Source organism: Dendrobates tinctorius, unplaced genomic scaffold (assembly GCF_039654945.1).
Source record: "Dendrobates tinctorius isolate UK_male_01 unplaced genomic scaffold, ASM3965494v1 ptg000157l, whole genome shotgun sequence".
In the NCBI taxonomy this organism is placed as follows: Eukaryota; Metazoa; Chordata; class Amphibia; order Anura; family Dendrobatidae; genus Dendrobates; species Dendrobates tinctorius.
The window spans coordinates 1,730,931-1,745,940 of record NW_027361824.1 but is presented as its reverse complement, the minus strand read 5'-3'; the positions used below and the strand labels follow the sequence as shown (position 1 = coordinate 1,745,940).

The 15,010-nt window shown below is 49.8% G+C and overlaps 1 protein-coding gene across 1 annotated transcript in view; it reads left to right on the top strand.

Moving 5' to 3' along the window:
- LOC141051397 (uncharacterized) overlaps positions 1-15,010 on the top strand; it is a 39,565-nt gene that overhangs the window by 13,232 nt on the left and 11,323 nt on the right. The gene's annotated exons all lie outside the window — the stretch shown is intronic.

The following is a 15,010-nucleotide window of genomic DNA, read 5'->3' as shown; positions in this document are numbered from 1 at the left end:
CTAATGTCCAACGGAGGAAATGAACTTGGCATGAAATCCGCTGATCTTACTGAATGCCTCGACTAGTCAGTTGCATCAGTTGTTATTAACATGTTATTTTACTACAAGTCTCAGAGAAATATTAACAGGTTGGGATTGTAGGCTGCATGGAGAGAAGTGTATACCGTAAATGCCCCTTGAATAAGAAGGTTTGTCGTGGATAACACTAAACATAGAATATGACTTACAGTTCTACGAAGATCATGAATATCCTAAAAAGTGAATAATTAAATCCAAATATCACGTGTGAAAATATACCTACAGGTCGAAACATTAAAAACAAACGTGCCTCTTTGAACAGGGAAGCGGTAAACGCCCAATGATTCAAATACAAGAGAATATACCGTTTATGTTTCAGATTATAAAATGCCATTTTTATTATCGCCAAAATTAGGGGGAAAATGAGGGTGCGCCTTATAAACCGAACACTGTTCTTACCGAGGAGTCAATGTTGCGGGCCCGGAGCTGGGGGTGTTGTGGTGGTCCTGCAGTGTTTGTTGGTGGTCCTGCGGTGGTGGTACAGTGGGGGAGCGGTAGCGCGACGGCATATAGCGGCCACTATTCTTCCGAGATCCGGCTTCTCACTAGAGGAAAGCCGAGATCTCCATCCGCGCCTGCCTCTACGTGATGTCTCCAGGAAAGTGGCCGCACATGGAGATCTCGGCACTAAGATCTCCATCTGCACATGCGCCACTCCGGCAGCCATTTTCCCAGAGTCCACCACATCGTTAACAGTGCGGGGGCTCTGAGTTTTCACAAAATGTCGGTGGAGCCCCCTCACCACCGAACACTCGCAGCTCCACTCTTGCCTCCTCCAGTTGCAACCCTGCTCCACTGCGGCCTGCACCACCGAATCCCCTTTCTCCCAGTCTGGGGTCCGCAGCATCACCCCACTCCTGCCTCCACCAGCAAGGAACCCACTCCACTGCAGCCACCACCCTCGGTAAGCAATAAGATGCCTGGATTGTAAGAAGCATCACCATTTTATTAAAAAAAAAAAGTTTTTTTCCTATTTTTCTCATCAAAATTTGGGGTGCGTCTTATAAACCGCAAAATTCGGTAAATATACTGATGTGCCTCATGTAAATGGTATTGCTTGCTAGATAACAAATAATCAAATTATCCTACACACATGTTAAAGAATAGCTGCCCACAGAAAAATCGGATAAGCTCGATTCGAGACACAATATAATGCAAGTCAATGGGAAGACTCTACCCAGAGGGCTGGGACAAAAGCAGGAAAATCGCTAAAGTGGATGGAAACAGCGCTCAAATGGAATGGGTACATCATGGGGAAGACGCGTGCACGCATCTCTGACCCCAGGTCGTTGCTGGAAACAATTTTGTCAGAGAATTAGGTCACTTTTTACGGTCTGACAATTTAACGTACAAAACCAAAAATAAAATGGATTTTACAGGAAAAAATGTTAGGAAACATTCTTTCAAAGATAATGACTGGTATATAAGGAAAAATTAAAAATCTAAAAACACCTCCTCCGTCCCTTAATAGCCTGGAGATCTCTCACCATCTTTCCCCGTCAGCTGTGACTGCAGTACATGACGTAGCAAAAGAGGAAATAAGAAAAGGTCATTCAAAAATTTGGGGGAGACTCACAAGGAGTGGACTGCTGCTGGAGTCATTGCTTCACACCACACACAGACGTATCCAGGACATGGGCTACAAGTGTCACATTCCTTGTGTCAGCCACTCATGACCAATAGACACCGCCAGAAGTGTCTTACCTGGGCCAAGGAGATGAAGAGCCGGACTGTTGTCAGTGGTCCAAGGTGTTGTCTTCAGATGAAAGTAAATTTTGCATTTCATTTGGAAATCGTGGTCCCAGAGTCTGGAGGAAGAGTGGAGAGGCCACAATCCAAGCTGCTGGAGGTCTAGTGTGAAGTCTCCACCATCAGTGATGGTTTGGGGAGCCATGTCATCTGCTGGTGTAGGTCCACTGTGTTTTATCAAGACCAAAGTCAGCGCAGCCGTCTACAAGGACATGTTAGAGCACTTCATGCTTCCCTCTGCCGACAAGCTTTTTGGAGATGGAAATGTCATTCTCCAGCAGGACTTGGCCCCTGTCCACATGGCCAAAAGTATCAATACCTGGTGTACACACAACAGTATCACTGGGCTTGATTGGCAGCAAACTCGCCTGACCTTAACCCCATAGAGAATCTATGGAGTATTGTCAGGAGGAAAATGACACACCAGACCCAGCAATGCAGACGAGCTGAAGGCGGCTATCAAATTAACCTGGTCTTCCACAACCCCTCAGCAGTGCCACAGGCTGATCGCCTCCATGCCACGCCGCATTGATGCAGTAATTGATGCAGAAGGAGCCCCGACCAAGTACTGAGTGCATTTACTGAACATACATTCAGGAGGACAACATTTCAGATTTTACAGTCATTTTTCAAGCTGGTGTTATAAAGTATTCTAATTTCCTGAGATAATGACTTTTGGGTTCTCATTAACAGAAATAAACATGTGAAATAGATCGCTCTGTGTGTAATGACTCTAATATATGAGTTTCACTTTTGAGAGAATTGTAGAGGTAGGCCTCATACACATCCTGTAAAAATTATGAAGGTGGGCATCATACAGACCCTCTAAAAATTTGTAGTGAGTGCCGCCTGATGACCCTCTAAAATTTGGAGCATGTGCCGCATGATGACCCTGTTGATATGGTGAAGGAGGACAACAAGAAGAAACCATGTACCATATACAATTTTTCAGGTAGGAAGTGGTGCATGGGAATAAACCAGAAAAAAGCAACTTTTGAGTTGACAGGTGGATGCGCCTATCCGTTATTATGCGCCCGGCGGCACTAAAACCCACTCTGACTAAACTCTAGATGCAGTGCAGGCCAGCACCTCCAAGGCGTAGAAGGACCGTTCATGACACATGTCCAGCTCGGATACCCGATAGTTCTACAGCACAAAGGAATCATGGAGAACGCTGGTACGGTCGGCAAGGTACTCCTTCACCATATTCCAAAACTTTTCCCTCCTTGTCAGACCACCCGCGCGTCAGGGTTTGGGTGTTGGGAGGGTATAATGAAACTGTCCCAGACCTTTGATAGTGTTCCCCTGCGTTTGTGAACCTGGTTTGTGTCTCCTTCATCTATCATTTTTGGTTGCCTAAGGAACTATGACCTCTGCCGCAAGAATTGGCAGATTGGAATTTTTGTATTAATTGTTCGACTAGGGCATTCTGGTATTGCACAATTTTAAGTCTTTCCCGCCACAGGAAAAAGAAATGGAAAATTCTCCTTGTTGTGTGGCTTGAAAAGGGTGAACAACCAGTAATTAGTGTTGGCCAAAATGAGTATAATGTGAGGGGTAAGGTTTCTCCACAAGGAGAGACCTTACCCCTTAGACTTCAGTCCAGAGCCTCTCGCCTAGCCAAATCAGTTCTCATACTTTGCACTGACGAGGGCCAATAGCCCGAAACACCGTGTTTGCAAATTGAGATTCTGATTTGGCTTTTATCCTAAGTCATATTACAAGACTCGTTAAAGGGTTGATTGTGACTTATAGGATCTCTACTACCAACAGGTGGCGCTATAGAGTTCAAGTCCTCTTTCTCTCTGAAGAGGCAATTTGGATATATAATGTGAGGGTCATGGAGTGACCTAAAGTCAGCCATGTGTGCCTGACTCCCAACAGTCAAGACTTCACTGTCTCCACCAGAAGGACAACTCTCCATATCCCCCTCCTCTTCAGCCCTTCCTCAATGAGCAGACTGGATGAAGACAGTGTTGGCAGTGCCCTCTGTAGTGCAGGCAACCACCTCATAGTAACATAGTTAGCAAGGCCGAAAAAAGACATCTGTCCATCCAGTTCAGCCTATAAAATTCTGTCAGAATAAATCCCCAGTGTTACGTGTTACAGAACCACTCAGCACCCAGAATATGTTGTGCAGTTATATGTATGTATAATAGGTTCTATGTGAGATGCATGTCCCTAATGCATCAGCCCACAGGCTGCGTCACTGGGCAGAGGGGACACGATATTCTCCTTTTGTCCGCCCTCCCCCCCACCTTTGTAATTCCGACAGTAAACATCGGTAGGCTCCGGCCACCTGTGGCTTTTGTAATGCATGTCTGGCCTGCCGCTTTTCTATTGGCCTGCCCTCTGTATCTGTGTGATATATTCTGTGTCCTGTGAGTAAAGTGTTGTTAGACTGGAAATACGTGGAGAAGCAGTGATCTTTTATATGCGCCCATGTAACCAAGGAATTCCAGCCAGCGTCATTCATTCAGACTCCAGCCAACGCAGAGAGGACCTCCGAAAATACGGGGTGGTACTGAAAGAGGTACCCCAGCTTGGGTAGACCCCGTTACACTGGTGGCAGACAGCGGGATTTGATACCCCTTCTACAGGAGGAAAGGAATGAATGGAAAATAACTACCAGAAGTTAAAGAGGACTACATTAAAAGATCTGGCGGAAGCCCGAGGGTTGATCGCCAGCAACAAAACAAAAGCGGATTTGATAGCAGCCATCATGGAACACGACAGTGCAGCGCCCCCCAATGTGAATGTGGAGGAGACCGAATTCCAGTGGGAGGTAAAGAACAGACTGGCGTTCTATGGCCTAAACCCTGCAGTAGAGATCATACAAGAGGTGATGGCTGATGTGCGTACTGATCTGAAGGAAAAGATGGCCGAGCGGACCAGGATAGAGCTAGCCAAGATGGAGATGGCAGAGCGGACCAAAGTGGAGCTGGCCAAAATGGAGATGGCAGAGCGGAGAGAGGAGAGTCAGCGAGCAGGGGGAGCTCTGGCCTTCGACCAGGTACCTTCAACAGTAAGCCACAAAAAGATCCAGTATAATGCCTTCCGACAGTTGGGGGAGGCAGAGGAAGACATTGATGGCTTTCTGCAGGACTTTGAGCGGCAGTGTGCCCTTCATCAAGTGAAGCCGGAGGAACGGGTTCAGATTCTGGCCAGCAAGCTGACAGGCCGGGCAGCGGACGCCTATCGCACGGTACCTGATGAGGACTGTATGGACTATGAGCGGATCAAAGAAGTGATCTTGGCCCAGTATGCGCTGACACCAGAGGCTTACCGCCAAAAGTACCGCGGACTTATAATGCGCGTAACCAATACCCACACTGAATGGGCCTGTAAATTACAGCGGTCACTGCTACAGTGGGTACAAGGGAGCCAAGCAACCACTAAGGAGGACGTCCTCCAGCTCTTCCTGTTAGAACGATTCTTTAATGGACTAAACCCCGAGACACAGGAATGGCTTCGGGACAGGCGGCCAACGAATCTTGAGGAAGCCGCTCGTCTGGCCGATGAACACTATGATGCCAGGAGGCCGCAGTTGTCCGGATCAAAGGTGGTCACTAGGGGCCCTGTCACGATACTAGTGGAGACAACTGGACACCAGTGGCTAGGTCAAGAGACTGCAGACACAATGGGTTGCGCAAGCTATATTGTATTAGTAATCTGATAGCATATAAGTCCAGATAAATGTTCAGTCAATCTGATAAATGGTTATAGCAGAGTTGATACTCTGCGACACAGCATTCAAAGTCACTGAGCAATGCGGGCACAAGACACAGACTCTTGCAGAGTGGAGGAACACACCAGCTGGCTGGAGTTCTTACTTCACCGCAGGTGTAGTCAGGCAGAGGTTTCTGAAGTCAGGTGTTCAGCAATCACTCGATCAGCAGGCAGGGATCCAGACGTGCAGGTTGACGGAGGACTCCGCCGTTAAGAGAGGACCAACAGGGATAGTAAGTCCAGGCTTGGGACTGCAGAGGCACAAAGTCCAAAACATAATACTCAAGCAATGAAACAGAACAGGTGCTGGCTTTATATACAGCTTTGGCAGGAAGCAAGATGGCCGACTTGTGAAACATCAAGATCCATGTTAACTAAGGGCAAGTCTAAGGGCAAGAAAAAACAGATTCTAGGACTAGATACTGACATTACTCCCACCTCACGGACGGCCTCCGGACGACCCTAAACCAGGCTTGCCAGGGTACCTTTGATGGAACTGCTCAATCAGTCGGGAGGCGTTAATATTATCCACGGGTTCCCAGGAATTCTCCTCTGAGGAATAGCCTTGCCATTTAATCAAATACTGCAGTCGATTTCTGTAGATTCTTGAATCCAGAATCCTCTCAACGATGAACTGCTCTTGACCATCCACAAGAACGGGATCAGGAGGAGGAGATGAACGTCCTGGAAAAGGATTTGGTACTACAGTCTTTAGTAGAGAAGTATGAAAGACAGGATGTATCTTCAGTGTTCTTGGGAGTTTTAAGCGACATGCAACAGCACCTACCAGGCCACTGATCCTATAAGGACCGATGTACTTCTGTCCCAACTTAGGGGAAGGGATCTTCATCTTTAAATTTTTTGTAGATAACCAGACTAAATCTCCTACCTTAAATGTTGGTGTTGGTTTGCGAAATCTGTCAGCTGCATTCTTGTACCTCTCTTGTGCGGAACCCAAAGTCTCTTTCAGAAGTTCAAGGTTCTGTTGAAGTGAAGAGATCCTGTCGGCAACTGCTGGTAAAGATGTATCTACCGGTAATCTGGGAAGAATGCTAGGGTGATATCCCAGGTTAGCGTAGAATGGAGACTGTTTGGTGGAGGCACTCTGGGAGTTGTTATAAGAGAATTCGGCCAAGGGGAGTAGCCTTACCCAATCATCTTGCAAATGGCAAACGTAGCAGCGAAGGTATTGCTCTAGTGTTTGGTTGGTACGTTCTGTCTGCCCGTTGGACTGTGGGTGGAAAGCAGAAGATAAGTTAACTTCTATGCCTAATGCTGAACAAAAGCTTCGCCAAAACTTTGAAGTAAATTGAACTCCACGGTCAGAAACAACTTCATCCGGAACCCCGTGCAGGCGAAAGATGTTCTGGATAATTAGGTCAGCAGTGTCCTTCGCAGAGGGTAAACCGGAACAAGGGATGAAATGGGCCGCCTTGGTCAGGCGATCGACCACCACCAAAATCGTACTCTTTCCCTCAGAAAGGGGCAGTTCTACAATAAAGTCCATAGAAATGGATCCCCACGGGCGAGACGGCACCGGCAAAGGCTGTAACAGACCAGTAGGGGAGGCACGTGGAACCTTGAATTTGGCACATACCTCACAAGATGAAACGTACTTCTGGACATCCTTCCGAAAACCTGGCCACCAGAAGAAGCGAGATAAGAATTCTTGAGTCTTCTGAATTCCTCTGTGCCCTGCAACCTTGGAATCATGAACCAATCTCAACACTCTTAACCTCATGGCTTCAGGAATGTAGAGGCGCCGTTCCCGGGTCCAAACTCCATTCCTAAAAAGAAGGCTTACCTCATCAGATGGCTGAGACAGGAAAAGATCAGAGTTGTAAGCTTCTTTGATGACCTGCAGCAAATCTTGATTCTGAATGACTCCTACAAAATTGCAATCAGAAAGTATGGTCTTAGGTGGAGCATCTGGAACAGCGTCAGTGGAGAACATCCGGGATAGAGCATCTGCTTTTCCATTGCGAGAACCTGGTCTATAAGAGATTGTAAAATTGAATTGATTAAGGAAAAGACTCCAGCGGGCCTGCCGTGGGGTCAGGCATCTTGCTGACCTGATGAACTCAAGGTTGCGGTGATCCGTGAGGACCACGATCGGCTGTGAGGCTCCTTGCAGAAGATGTCTCCACTCCTTGAAGGCGGCGATGATAGCCAGTAATTCTTTATTTCCTACATCGTAGTTCTTTTCGGCAGGAGACAGTCGCTTGGAAAGAAAAGCACAAGGATGAAGTAAATTCTTCTCACCTGTTCTTTGGGACAGTATAGCCCCGGTGGCACAGTTTGAGGCATCCACTTCAATAATGAAGGCGAGTTCCGGGTCAGGGTGGATCAGTACTGGTGCTGACGTGAACTCGGTCTTGAGCCGAGAGAATGCTTCTTGGGCATGAAGGGACCAAATAAATGCTGTCTTCTTCTGTGTCAACCGAGTGATGGGCGAGACGATGTCAGAGAAGTTCTTGATGAAACGTCTGTAGAAGTTAGCAAACCCGATTAAATGTTGGACCTCTTTGACGTTCTTGGGGATTGGCCACTCCTGAATCGCCTTGATCTTGCTGTTATCCATACTCAGACCCTGTGGAGAAATTACATAACCTAAGAATTGGATCTCCGACTTGTGAAATTCGCATTTCCCCAGCTTGATGTACAGCTGGTGTTCCCTCAACCGCTGCAAGACAGTCTTGACATGTTGCTGATGTTCCTCCATGGAGCTAGAAAAAATCAGAATGTCATCCAAATAGATTACGACAAAAATATCAAGAATGTCTCTGAAAATATCATTTACGAGATGTTGAAACGTTGCTGGGGCATTGCAAAGTCCAAATGGCATGACCAAATACTCAAAGTGTCCATATCGAGACCTAAATGCTGTTTTCCATTCGTCTCCAGGTCTTATATGGACTAGATTGTATGCCCCGCGTAGGTCCAATTTTGAAAAGACCTTGGCCTGACGAACTCTCTCGAGAAGCTCCGGAATTAATGGCAGAGGGTAGCGGTTCTTGATGGTTACCTTGTTAATTTCCCGGTAATCAACACAGGGTCTGAGGGATCCATCCTTCTTTTTAACGAAAAAGATGGGTGCACCGGCTGGAGAGGATGAGGGGCATATAAACCCCTTAGACAGGTTTTCGTCAATATATTCTTTGAGAGTCTTGAGCTCAGGACCGGACAGTGGATAAATATTGTCACGCTCGCGCCTTGGCTGAATGGCGCGAGCCGGGGGTTGTGGCCCCACTGTGCCACAGACCAGACTACCCTGGAAGGGGCGTGACTGCGACAGCTACCTTGGTCTTCACTGGAGCCTCTGATGGTGAGGTCAGGCTTGTGCGGCAGGTAGCTGCCGGGTGCCACTCCAGGGTGGTGTCTGGCTGTGGCTGCTGATCCCACTCGGGAACAGGACACCTGGACAGGTGCGAGTGACAAGCAGGCTGAGACACTGGGCAAGCAGGCACAGCTTGGTACACTGGCAGGCAGGCACAGCTTGGAGACACGGCTTGGAGACACTGGGCAAACGGGCACGGCTTGGAGACACTGGGCAAGCGGGCACGGCTTGGAGACACTGGACACGGCTTGGAGACACTGGGCAAGCGGACACGGCTTGGAGACACAGGGCAAGCAGGAGTGGTATATGAGAGAACCGGTTTGGACCTGTTCACACAGGAGATGCAGGTATGGATCTAGGCAGGAAGGTGTGGTATATGAGAGAACAGGTTTGGACCTGTTCACACAGGAGATGTAGGTAGGCAGAGCCGCAGGAGTGCGGAGCAGGCAGAGCCGCAGAAGTGCGGAGCAGGCAGAGCCGCAGAAGTGCGGAGCAGGCAGAGCCGCAGGAGTGCGGAGCAGGCAGAGCCGCAGGAGTGCGGAGCAGGCAGAGCCGCAGGAGTGCGGAGCAGGCAGAGCCGCAGGAGTGCGGAGCAGGCAGAGCCGCAGGAGTGCGGAGCAGGCAGCGCCGCAGGAGTGCGGAGCAGGCAGCGCCGCAGGAGTGCGGAGCAGGCAGCGCCGCAGGAGTGCGGAGCAGGCAGCGCCGCAGGAGTGCGGGGCAGACAGAGCGGCTAGGGAGCCGTGCAGACAGAGGGGCTAGGGAGCCGTGCAGACAGAGGGGCTAGGGAGCCGTGCAGACAGAGGGGCTAGGGAGCCGTGCAGACAGAGCGGCTAGGGAGCCGTGCAGACAGAGCGGCTAGGGAGCCGTGCAGACAGAGCGGCTAGGGAGCCGTGCAGACAGAGCGGCTAGGGAGCCGTGCAGATCCACAGATAAAGAGGACACAAGGAAAGACACGGCAGGGAAGGAACCACAAACAAGGAGACTGACAGACAGAGGTAAGACTGAGTTCAGACAGAGGCACAGGGACAAAGACTCAGGGGCCAGGATATTCAGCCTCCCGGCAGGCAGACAGGGTACAAAGCAAGACTAGAGAATCCTCCAGAGAAGGAGACAAACAGAACAGGGCCTGGCTAGCTCAGCAGCGGAATACTAACTGAGTATAGACATTGCTCAGGCAATGTTTCAGTGGGAGTGGTGAAACTAAATAGTCAAGGGCTCCAGGTGGTTGGTCAGGGACAGATTACACAGGTGCACCCAGACCGCATAAGAACCAGAGAGTTCAGGCGCCGCCCCCCTATACACACAGTCAGGAAACATGGAGAGCAAGCAGGAAAACAAGAGGCATAGCACATGGAGCTCAGGGCTGGCAACAGACAGATTTCACAGCATGGTTTGAAGGAGAAAGTAAGTTGGTGCGCTGGGGATGGGAGGCCATGCCGTGATGCCAGCAGGGTTGTTACAAATATTACCAAAAGGAATGGTAGCAGCAGGCAGAAGCTCGATTGGGCAGTCATAAGAGCGGTGTGGTGGTAATTTATCTGCAGTCTTTTTATCGCACACATCTGAAAATTCTTTATAAACTGCCGGTAACTCTAGGTCCGATGATGGGTTGGCCGGAGATGGATCAGTCGATTTCTCAGAAGTTACCTCTTTAGCTGGGAAGCGCAATCTCTTAGTCTCCCAGTCAATGATGGGATTTTGAGCCTGCAGCCAGGGTAAACCCAAGATAATAGGGAAATGTGGAGAGGAAATCAGAAGGAAGGGCAATTTCTCCTGGTGATCATCTCCCATGAGGACCTTCAGTGGTTCAGTCTGCTGGTCTAAGGGCCCCGAGGTCAAAGGGGACCCATCCACAGTCTCCATCAGAATTGAAGACACTCTTCTTTGTGATCGGATTCCATATTCCTTAGCAAAAGAAGTGTCCATGAAGTTACCGCTAGCCCCAGAGTCTATCATGGCGGAACTGTTCACCCAACGGGAGTCAATCCAGATCTTGATAGGAAGGTAACAATGTGAATTTTTTTTCTTATTGCAAGGGTATGAAACTGCAGAAGATAGAATAACAGCATTGATGGGTAGTATCGTTTCGGATGTAACAGAGTTCATATCTGAAAAGTCATAATCTGGAGCGGTTGCTGCAATTTCGGGTGGCCCTGATTCGGAAGTCATGGAATATGATTCGGAGAAGTCGCGTTCTACCACGGCTGCGGTTGTTCTGCGAGAACGATTGGGGAAGTTGATAATAAAATGTCCTGACTTCCCACAGTAAAAACATAAATTCTCCTTGAAGCGAAATTCCTTCCGTTCGTCACTTACTCGACTTCGTAGGGAATTTACCTGCATCGGCTCAGGTGTGGACTCCTGGGGACTTGGGTCCGGACTCTCCTTAGGAAGGAAAGGAAGAAGCGATTTATTGCTGTGGTTCATCTCAGACCACCTTTCTAGTTTTCGTTCGGAGATGCGAGCGTCTAGGCGAATACCGTGCTTGATGAAATCACCTAGAGCAGTGGGAGCCTCCGCACGTGCAAGCTCGTCCTTGATAGAACTGGACAACCCCTTCTTAAATATTGAGTACTTCGCTGCACTATTCCAGGTGGTGTCCTGAGCCCACCTTCTAAAATCCATAGCATACTCAGTCACTGGGCGTTTACCTTGACGCAAATTCAGCAGGGCCATCTCAGCTGTAAGGCCACGGTTCGGATCGTCAAACATCTGCCCCATGGCGGCGATAAACATATTGAAGTCATTCAGACATGCATCCTGTGATTCTATCAGAGGGTTTGCCCAGGCAAGGGCCTTATTTGTCAGCAACATGATGATAGTCAATACTTTGGATCGGTCTGTAGGAAACTGTGTGACATGTGCAGCAAAGTATAAACGACACTGGTTCAGAAACCCACGGTACTTGTCTCGGTCGCCACCAAACCTAAATGGCGGTAGTTTGGGGATGGTAGGAACAGAAGCCTGAGATTGTGCCTCCAGAGCCGCAACTCGGCCACGCAATTCCTGAAGGGTCTGACTGAGCACTTGTATATCATATTTAGTCTGCCCCTCTAGGCCTTCTATTCTGCTCTTCCATGTCTGCACTTCAGCGTGTACAGTGGCAGTGATATTATTTAGCTTCTTAACACGCACTTCTAAAGTCTCTGACCCAGCGGCATCCATTTTTTAAGGCTTGAGTATCCTGTCACGATACTAGTGGAGACAACTGGACACCAGTGGCTAGGTCAAGAGACTGCAGACACAATGGGTTGCGCAAGCAATATTGTATTAGTAATCTGATAGCATATAAGTCCAGATAAATGTTCAGTCAATCTGATAAATGGTTATAGCAGAGTTGATACTCTGCGACACAGCATTCAAAGTCACTGAGCAATGCGGGCACAAGACACAGACTCTTGCAGAGCGGAGGAACACACCAGCTGGCTGGAGTTCTTACTTCACCGCAGGTGTAGTCAGGCAGAGGTTTCTGAAGTCAGGTGTTCAGCAATCACTCGATCAGCAGGCAGGGATCCAGACGTGCAGGTTGACGGAGGACTCCGCCGTTAAGAGAGGACCAACAGGGATAGTAAGTCCAGGCTTGGGACTGCAGAGGCACAAAGTCCAAAACATAATACTCAAGCAATGAAACAGAACAGGTGCTGGCTTTATATACAGCTTTGGCAGGAAGCAAGATGGCCGACTTGTGAAACATCAAGATCCATGTTAACTAAGGGCAAGTCTAAGGGCAAGAAAAAACAGATTCTAGGACTAGATACTGACAGGCCCGCCCATGGACCTGGAGGGCCCCAAACCACCGAAGATTGTAGGGGGACCAGCTAGAAACCCGGCTTACCAGAGTCCCCGTGGGGCGCGATGCCACACCTGCCGTCAGCTGGGCCACCTGCAAAGACAATGCCCCAACCGGACTCAGCATACCCAGTGGCCAAAGGCGGGAACAGCTACCTTCAGCCGGGCTGCTGTACACTGCTACCAAGGCGAAGCTGACCCGGCATTGGGGGCTACGATTAACCAAGGGGTGGAAGAGATGGAGGAAGTGCTGCATGAAGTAGACCCCATGCAGGCAGCCCGGGCAGATAATCGACAACAGCATCGACAGGTCGTGTGGGTTAATGGGAAACGTATGCAGGGACTAAGATTCTGGGGCAACTTTGACCCATGTGAAGCCTCATCTCATCCGAGACCAAGAGAAGACTGTCCTGGCAGTGGCAGTCCGTGTAGCAGGGGGAGCTATATCGACTACCCACTGCCAGGATTCACCTGAACTGGGGAGTCGGGGATGGCCTTGTTGAGGTCGACTTGATGGAGGATTTGCCTGCAGACGTCTTGCTGGGAAATGACTTGGGGCCCATGTTGTCTGCATTCTCGGTGGCCCCTCTGGCTGAGACCTATCCTGTGACCACCCGGAGACAAGCTCGAGCTGCGGAGGCGGAATCACACTCAGAGGAGGTCCAGGTAAGACATCCCAGCCCTGCACGTATTCCCATAGCCAGACACATTTCTTGGGCCACCCCAGAGGAATTTAAGAGGGAGTTACTTGAGGATCCTTCATTAGAGGGATATCGTGGGAAGGTACAGCTGGGGAGAGGAGTACTGGAAGGGGAACAGTTTGTATGGAAGCAGGGACTCCTCTACCGGATCACAGAGCAGCACCACACAGGGACGAGCCCCACTATAAAACAGCTGGTAGTTCTCAAGAAGTATAGGCAGGAGCTACTGCGCATCTCTCATGATATACCCTTAGCCGGGCACTTCGGCGTCAATCGCACCAGGCATCGTCTGACACAAAACTTCTTTTGGCCGGGGGTAACCTATGATGTTCGTCAGTAATGCCAGACCTGTGACAGTTGTCAGCGCATTGGCAAGAGGGGGGATCGATGCAAGGCCAAATTACGCCCCCGCCCCATTGTGGAGGAACCATTTAGCCGAGTAGTGGTCGATCTGATAGGGCCGTTAGCCAAACCCAGTCCGTCCGGGAAAAAGTATATATTGACAGTGGTAGATTATGCCACACGGTATCCAGAGGCGGTTGCATTACCTAACATACTGGCAGAGACGGTGGCGGCCGCCCTGCTCCAGGTTTTCTCACGGGTTGGATTTCCCCGGGAGATTATCTCGGACCAGGGTCCCCAGTTTACAGCAGAGGTGACCAACCAACTGTGGAAGCTGTGCGGCGTAAAGTCCATTAGAAGCGCCCCGTACCACCCGCAAACCAGTGGGTTCTGTGAACGCTTTAACGGGACATTAAAACAGTTCATTGGGACTTTTACCAGGACCTACGGGGACTGGGAGAAATTCTTGCCACACCTCCTGTTTGCCTATCGGGAGGTGCCCCAAGAATCCACGGGGTTCTCCCCGTTCGAGCTGGTATACGGGAGATGGGTAAGGGGACCCCTAGACTTAGTGCTGGAACACTGGGAAGGGGAGGGCCTCATAGAAGGGGTACCTATTGTACCCTATGCTGGAATTCCAGGACCGCCTACAGGAGCTGACCCAGGTTGTACGTGAGAACCTGTAGGCGACACAGCGGCGCCAGCGCGTATGGTACTATCGGAGGGCCAGAGAGCGCACTTTCGAAATAGGACAGAAGGTTCTGGTGTTAGAGCCCACTAAGCAGAATAAGTTTCAAGCTGCATGGCAGGGGCCCTACCAGGTAGTGGGGAAAATAGCCGACACAACCTATAATGTCGCCGATTGTGACGACCCCAGGGTTATCCGCATGTTCCACGTGAATATGCTGAAGCCCTACCGGGAGTGCCATGAAGAGGTAGTGGCCATCTGTGCACCTGAAACAGAGGATTTAGCCGGACTTCCCTTGCCGGATGTCTTAGGGGAAAGGACTCAGTCTAAAACATGGGACCAGGTACACTTGGGTGAAGACCTAGGCCCCCGGAAGAGACAGCAGGCGGAGGCGTTGTTGAGGCTGCGACAGAGGATGTTTTCAGAGAGACCGGGGTACACTCGCCTGTCACAATACAAGGTTGAGACCCAGGATCAGACCCCCCTGCGACAAAACCCCTTCCGCGTCCCTGAGTCTGTACGAAAGGGGATGCGACAAGTGATACAAGAGATGTTGCGTTTAGGGGTCATTGAAGAGTCAGTCCCTGGGCATCCCCC